Source organism: Vespa velutina, chromosome 20 (assembly GCF_912470025.1).
Source record: "Vespa velutina chromosome 20, iVesVel2.1, whole genome shotgun sequence".
Taxonomy (NCBI): Eukaryota; Metazoa; Arthropoda; class Insecta; order Hymenoptera; family Vespidae; genus Vespa; species Vespa velutina.
In genome coordinates, this window is record NC_062207.1 from 1,696,523 (window position 1) to 1,704,022 (window position 7,500).

The 7,500-nt window shown below is 32.1% G+C and overlaps 1 protein-coding gene across 2 annotated transcripts in view; it reads right to left on the reverse strand.

The window, feature by feature from the left end:
- The window catches only part of LOC124956132 (protein dead ringer-like), a 171,182-nt gene that overhangs the window by 10,777 nt on the left and 152,905 nt on the right, over positions 1–7,500 (reverse strand). The window lies entirely within an intron of this gene.

Below are 7,500 nucleotides of genomic sequence, written 5' to 3' on the forward strand. Positions count from 1 at the left end.
ATGCTTAATTATTGAACTTAAAAATAAAAACAAGAGATTCTTTCGTAAATTGAAAAAAAGAAAAAAATCAAAGAACAAAAAAAAATATTAAACTATCGTTCTTACTTATCGTTACTAAAGTACGAACTTGAGCTATGTACGTTTCTATTGGCTTTTCTTCCGAGGAAAAAAAAAAAAACAGAAAAAAAAAGAAATAAAACGAGTTATAAAAAATTGATAACCATCATTATTAATGCTTTTAATTTCAATTAGGAGAAACTAAACTTTTATTGACTTCTTCTTTTTTCTTTTTCTTTTTTCTTTACTTTTGTTATCTTTTCTTTTGGCCGAAAAAGATCGAACGAACGTCATTAAAATACCCATCGTCATTTTTTAAAAAGAACTTAGAAAAGAAAGAAAATAGAAAAAAGTAAAAAACAGAAATAAAAAAAAAAAAAAAAAAAAAATGGAAAAAATAAACAAATCGTGTCGAATTATTAATTCGAATTGTTTCGCTCGTAAGAGAAACGTAAACGAAAACGAAGAAAAAGCAAAAAAAAAGAAAAGAAAAAAAAAGAAAAAAGAAAGAAAACAAAAATAAAAGAAAAAAAAAAAAGAGAAAAAAGAAAGAAAGAAAGAAAGAAAGAAAAACGGCGAACAAAAATGGGAAAATGAGGAAAAAGGAAGGGGGAAAAAAAAAAGAAAAATAAAAGAAGAAAAAGAGAAAAGAAAAAGAAGAGGAAAAAAAAGAGAAAGAGGAAAAAGTAAAAGAAGAGGAAGAAAATCAACAAAATTAATTAATTAAAAAAAAAGAGAAAAAAAAGAAAAAAAGAAAGAAAGAAAGAAAGAAAGAAAGAAAGAAAGAAAAAAAGGCTAACTATCATCTATAAATATTAAAACCCCAATATAAAGTTTTCTCAAACATTCAATCGAACAGACAAACGAGATTGTATAAACGTACTACTTAAGTATCTGTAGAAAGAGATGGAAATTTAGGAAGAATGTATAATTTACACGAAATATGAGAGCGAGAAAGATCGAACGAACAAACGAACGAACGAACGAACGAACGAACGAGTAAGAGAGAGAGAGAGAGAGAGAAAAAAAAGAGAGAGAGAGAGAGAGAGAGAGAATTTCTTTAAAAAGAGGGGAGGACCAAAGTCGTCCTTATTCGTCGCGTGATGAACGACGGCAAATTCGTCGATGGTTTACGTACGAGGCAGCGCGCAAACCGCTGAATTTTACGAGGTTTGCCCAGGGGCTGCAAAGGGGTAGGAAGAGGAGGAAAAGGAAGAGGAGGAGGACGAGAGGAGGGCGTTAACAAGAGTAGTAACGAATTCGCGAGCATCACGCGAACGGCACGCTTTTACGAGCCTCTTTGCGAACATCACAGGTGGTATGACAAAACGAAGGAAAAGAAAAAGAGAGAGAAAGATATATATGTATATATATACGTATGTATGTATGTATGTATGTATACAAGGGGTGAAATATTTCCTAAGCCAACTAACTGAAACGATTAATTCGAATTAGTACGAATTATTTATTTATTTATTTATTTATTTATTTAATTAATTAAATTTATTTATTTATTTTTCTTTTTATTTATTTTCTTTCTTCCTATCGAGAAAAAAAAAAAAGAGAATTTATTTCGGTAGAACGTACGCGATCTATGATACGATATAATATATATATATATATATATATATATAATTATTATTATTTTTTTTTTTTAATTATCATAATTTAGTCATTATTTATTATCACACCACAGATAGATATTAATCGTTCTTCAAGATTGTTTATTTTCCTTTTTCTTTACTTTTCTTTTGCTTTTTTTTTTTTTTTTTCTTTTCGATCTCTGGTCTCTCATCCTGGTTTTTTTTTCTTCTTCTTGCATGAATTTTTTTTTTTTTCGATAACGATAGAACTAGAAGAAATTTTATTGGGGACGAAAAGAAATTTATTGATCGAAATCTGTAAAAGGAATAAGAAGAAAGTGAAAGAGAAAAAAAGAAAAGAAAAGTGGGGGAAAAAAAAAAAGAAACAGATAGATTAGAAATTGATTTATCGAATGTATTTCTAAAAGGCAAAAAAAAAAAAGAAAAGAAAAGAAAAGAAAAGAAAGGAAAGAAGAATGACAGGAAGTTTAGTAAAGGGGTTGAGGGATTGAGGGGTGGATTAATCGAACGAATTCGTAAAAAAAAGAAGAAAAAAAAAAAGAAAAAGAAAAAGAAAAACCGTCGTCGGTTTTCTCATTTAAATTTGTAGAAATTCATCGGTATTGAGATTCGTCGTGCGCCTATAGGAATCAAGTATGGTAGTCTTTCGAGCCATCGAATTTTATGAGGTTGTCCGAGGGCCGAGTTAACGGGGTGTTAACAAGAGCATTGCTCGCGACTATCGTGAGCACCGTACCACTCGAACCGCGTAAACGTAAACTCGCTCGTAAACGGTTAGGGCAAGCGAGTAGAGTTAACGCTTCGCGTCGGTGTAATCTGACAGTAGTAATAGCAACAGCAACGGCAATGGCAACAGCAATAGTAACAGCAATAGTAACAGCAACAGTAACAACACCAGCGCAACAACATCAGTAGTGTCAGTAACAGTAACAGTAACAGCAACAGCAACAGCAACAGCAACAGCAACAGCAACAGAAGCAACGTTTGCCATGGTGTAAATAAACGAGTAAACGAGATGGGTAATACCAGTGGCCACTGTGGTGGTAGTGATGGTTGTGATGGTTGTAATGGTTGATGATAGTGTTAGTGCTCTCTATAGTGCTATAGTACTAGTAATTCTGATGGTGGTGGTTTACCCATTACTCGATTTCTTATCTATCCGATATCGTTTCATTTTTTCTGTTTTTTTTTTTCTTTTTTCATTTTCGTTCCTCTTTTTCTTCGTTTTTGTCCTTCGAATGATTTCCTCATTCGAATTGATTTTTTATAATGACCCTTATAAATTATGACGATTCACTCGAATGGAATATTATATTTTATCTATATTATTTTAAACGGATCGAATTTGTTCGTTATTTAATTATGTCAATTTTATTTTCCCTTTCTTTTCTATTTTTGTTTTTTTCTTTTTCTTTCTTTTGTATTTTCTTCTTTCATTTGAATCAATTTTCTACATTGTAAGAATCGTATGAATTAAAAATTAAATGTTTGAGATTTGCTCTTTTTTTTTTCTTTTTTTTCTTTCTCTCTTTTTTTTTTTTTTTTGTAATTTTCTTACACCTCCCCGATCGTTATCCCGTTCGAATTAAAATTTTTCTAAGATTATTATTAAATTTGAAATTCGAACTATGTATTATTTTAGATATGAAATAATACAAAGTTCTAATTTCTCCCTTTTAATCGCACATATTAATCGACGATATTTATTCGTTCGAATAATTCGATTCATCGTTCATTTAGATTAATTCAATTATCGAATTAGGACAATTCGATAATTTCATTCGATGCATACCAATTTGCATCTAATCAACGTTATCTCAATATATATTTAAACGGATTAGTAATCTAATCTCTTAAAATTTTTATTCTTTTTGTTTTTTTTTTTTTTTTTTTTTTTTTTTTTTTTTCTTAAATCAATATGGCCGTATACGATTACAACTACTCACACTTCGAAAAATTTGATTCTCGTTAATTAGATCAATTTAATTTCAATTTTACACGATTTAAGTGTATAAATCTTTGAAATTACATTCAATTTAATTTACACCTAATTATCCACATATACCTATATATGTATATATTATATACCTTATATACATATATATATATATATATATACATACATACATATATATCAAAATTTTTTTTAAAACCAACATGGCGTACGATAAGACCTAAACATTTATTAAAAGCTGATTTCATTAAAATGTATCGATCAGAAATATAATTTAAGAATTACATCGAAAATTCTTCAAGAAAAAGAAAAAGAAAAAAAAAAAAAGAAAAAAAGAAAAAATCAATCATAGTTATACCTAACTATATTTTCATGATTTTCTATTCTAATTTTTTACGATCACATTCAAAAGAGAAAAAGAGAGAGAGAGAGAGAGAGAGAGAGAGAGAGAGGGAGAGAGAGAAAGAGAGAGAGTACCGTCGGTGCACTGATGGCGTATCGCAGGATCGTTTATCCGCCATCGAGGAGGATGAAGGGTGGAGAAAGAGAAAGAGAGAAAGACAGAAAGAGAGAGAGAGAGAGAGAGAGAGAGAGAGAGAGAGAGAGAGAGAGAATTGCCGCCATATTCTTGCGAGAGGCAATAAAACGTGTCCGCGAGGTAGGGGAACCAGCAATTTCGGGCTATCGAGCGTAGTCCCTCCGGCTTTATTATTGGCCCTACAATTATCGTTGATATACGCGCCCCGTCGAAGCGGCCTTTAATGCTTCTATGTAGGGCGCAGCGATAAAAGTATGCTCTGGCAAAATGGCGTACCCTTTTCTGTCTGTCTCTCTCTCTTTCTCTGTCTCTCTCTCTCTTGGTCTCTCTCTTAGTCTCTCTCTCTTAGTCTCTCTCTCTCTCTCTCTCTCTTTTTGTTTCTCTCTTTCTATTCATTGGCGAAAGACGTGGGGAGAGCTTTGGCCCTTTTTTCTGGTTTTTCTTTTTTATAAAAAAAAAAAAAAAAAAAAAAGAAAAAAAAGAGGAAGAAAAGAAAAATAAAAAAAGGAATATTACTTCGCGAAGGTACGTTTACATTATCCTTAGTAGTATACCTAAGTAAGTATACGGACAGTTACTGCAGTTTCTGTCTTGTCTTTCGTCCTTTATTTATTAGTTCTTTCTTCCTTTCTTTCTTCCTTTCTTTCTTTCTTTCTTTCATTCTTTGTTCCTTGATCTCCTTCTATTTATTTATTTATTTATTTGTTTATTTATTTTTCTCATTCCTTTCTTTCTTCTTTTTTTGTTTTTTTTTTTTTTTTTGTTTTAATTCGTTTTTATTTCTCGATTTTCGTTTTTTTCCCTTCCTTCTTTTTTCCTTTAATCATTTTCCTTTTTTTCTTTCCTCGAGAAAGACAGACAACACAGTTCCCATCTTGCCTTTCATTTATTTATTTATTCACTTATTCATTTATTTACTTATTTATTTATTTATTCGTTCGTTCGTTCGTTCTATTTCTCGCGATTTTTTTTCATTTTTTTTTTTTTCTGTTCTTTTTTTTTCCCCCCGTAACACAATCACCACGTTTTCAGTCTTATTTATGATTTCACTCGTTCTTTTTCCTTTCTTTTTTTTCCTTTTTTTTTTGTTTTTCGACGTCTATCAGAAATTACTAAAGTCTCTATCCTTGTCTCGTCCAATTTTCATTTATTATTATTAATTCCTTTTCTTTTATTTTTTCGATAAAAAAAACCTGTCTATACATACATAGAAACAAATGTATATATATATATATATATATATATATATATATATATATATAAATAGAAAAAGGAAGAATAATGATGAGTGTGTAATAGCGTGGGAACGTAAAAAATAGAAAAAAGAAAGAAGTGCTTAGAAACGAGTGATGATAGCAGCTATGGTAGGTAATCGCGTACCGTCGAAAGGAAGCTAACATTCATGAGTTTAGATAGATTAGGAGAGAACCCTCCTTACATATATATTATATATTATATGTATATATATATATACATATAAGTATATAGTTCATTGCAATAGTTCGTTCGTTATAAACGAGTAATACGTCGTAAAGCATAGCTTCCTTATCGTATCGTTTTACTTACATGAAAAACGAGTATAATATTATTATCGACTTCCTCGTTTATTCGTTATAGAGACGACATTAGTATCACCATATCGAAAAATATTTTCATTTTAAACTGATAATAAATTGAAACATAAATTTCTCATCTATCCTTTTCTTTCCTCAACTTCGTCCTTTCCTTTTTCTTTTTTTTTTCTTTTTCTTTTCTTTTTTTTTCTCAATTTTTATCGACCATATATTTAAAATAAAGTGAGAGAGAAGGAAAGAAAGAGAGAGAGAGAGAGAGAGAGAGAGAGAGAGAGAGAGAGAGAGAGAGAGAGAGAGAGAGAGAGAGTGAAAGAAAGAGAAGGAGATAAAGAGAGAAGGAAGCAAAAAAGTCTCATTGTTTTCAACACGGAGACCTACGAGTAAATGAGTGCCAATAGAAAGAGAAAGACATAAAAAAATATAGAGACAGATAGATAGATAGAGAAAGAGGGAGGAGAGAGAGAGAGGGAGAGAGAGAGATAGAATAGAAAACTGTTTGGTAGAGAGAGAAGAACGAATGGAATAAAGTAAAGAGAATGAGAATAAGAACGAGATAGAGAGAGAAAGAGAGAGAGACAGAGAGAGAGAGAGAGAGAGGAACCGAAGTAGTGGCAATAGTTGTCCTTGTATTGGTGATGATGTTAGTTGTATTAGTGTTCGAAGGTGAGATGAGGTGAGGTAAAGTGAGGTAAGGTAAGGTGAGGTGAGGTGAGTGAGGTGAGGTGAGGTGAGTGAGGTGAGGTGAGGTGAGGTGAGGTGAGGTGAGGTGAGGTGAGGTGAAGTGAGGTGAGGTGAGGTGGTGAGGTGAGGTGAGGTGAGGTGAGGTGAGGTGAGGTGAGGTGAGGTGAGGTGAGGGAGGGGTAAGGAGGCATTTCAGGATGCGATTACGACTTTTCTTGGTAGGGCGTCCAATCAGCAGTTATTTTTATAATGGCCGCCGCGTCCCGGTCGGCATAAGCGAGGTGGAGAGGCGCTCATGGATAACCGAAGGGAGGTGAGGAGGAACGGTGGCCATTGCGTGCCTCCTTCAACGAGCCGAAGTAGCCATTCGCCCGGCGTAGAGGCGTTATGTACTTTGAAAGTGCCTTCTCCCTCTTTCTCTCTCTCTCTCTCTCTCTCTTTCTTTCTCTTTCTATCTTTCTTTCTATCTCTCTTTCTCTCTCTCTATCTCATTCTTTCTCTCTCTCTTTCTCACTCTCTCTCTCTCTTTACCTTTATGCCTCTTATTCGTTTTTACCCTTATGATACAAATTTAAATGTTCACGTGCACGATCCTAATTTTCTTTCGAAAAGTTTCACGGTTAATTGTTTTTTTTTTTCTCTCTCTCTTTTTTTTTTTTTTTATTATTATTATTATTATTATTATTATTATTCCTTTTCTTTTTTGTTCTTATTTTTGTTCCCTGTTTTTTTTTCCTTTTCTATTTTTTTTTTTTCTTTTTTTCCTTTTTCTTGCATTCGTTTTAACTCAGCAAAGTTAGGAAATATTATGTGAAGTGTTGTGTATGTGTGTATGTGTGTGTGTGTGAGTGTGTGTGTGTATGTGTATGTGTGTGGATGCATTTATATATTGCGCCGCTTCGTAACGTATCCGTATATAACCACACTCGCGCCGAGTATTAAAATTTGCGTTCGGACTAATTTTTCACGTCTACTTCTTTTTGTTTGTTTATCTTCTTTTTTCTTTCCTCTTCTTCTTCTTCTTCTTCTTCTTCTTCTTTCTTTTTTCTTTTTCTTTTTTTTTTTTTTCTTTTTTTTTAGTGACTTCTGAAA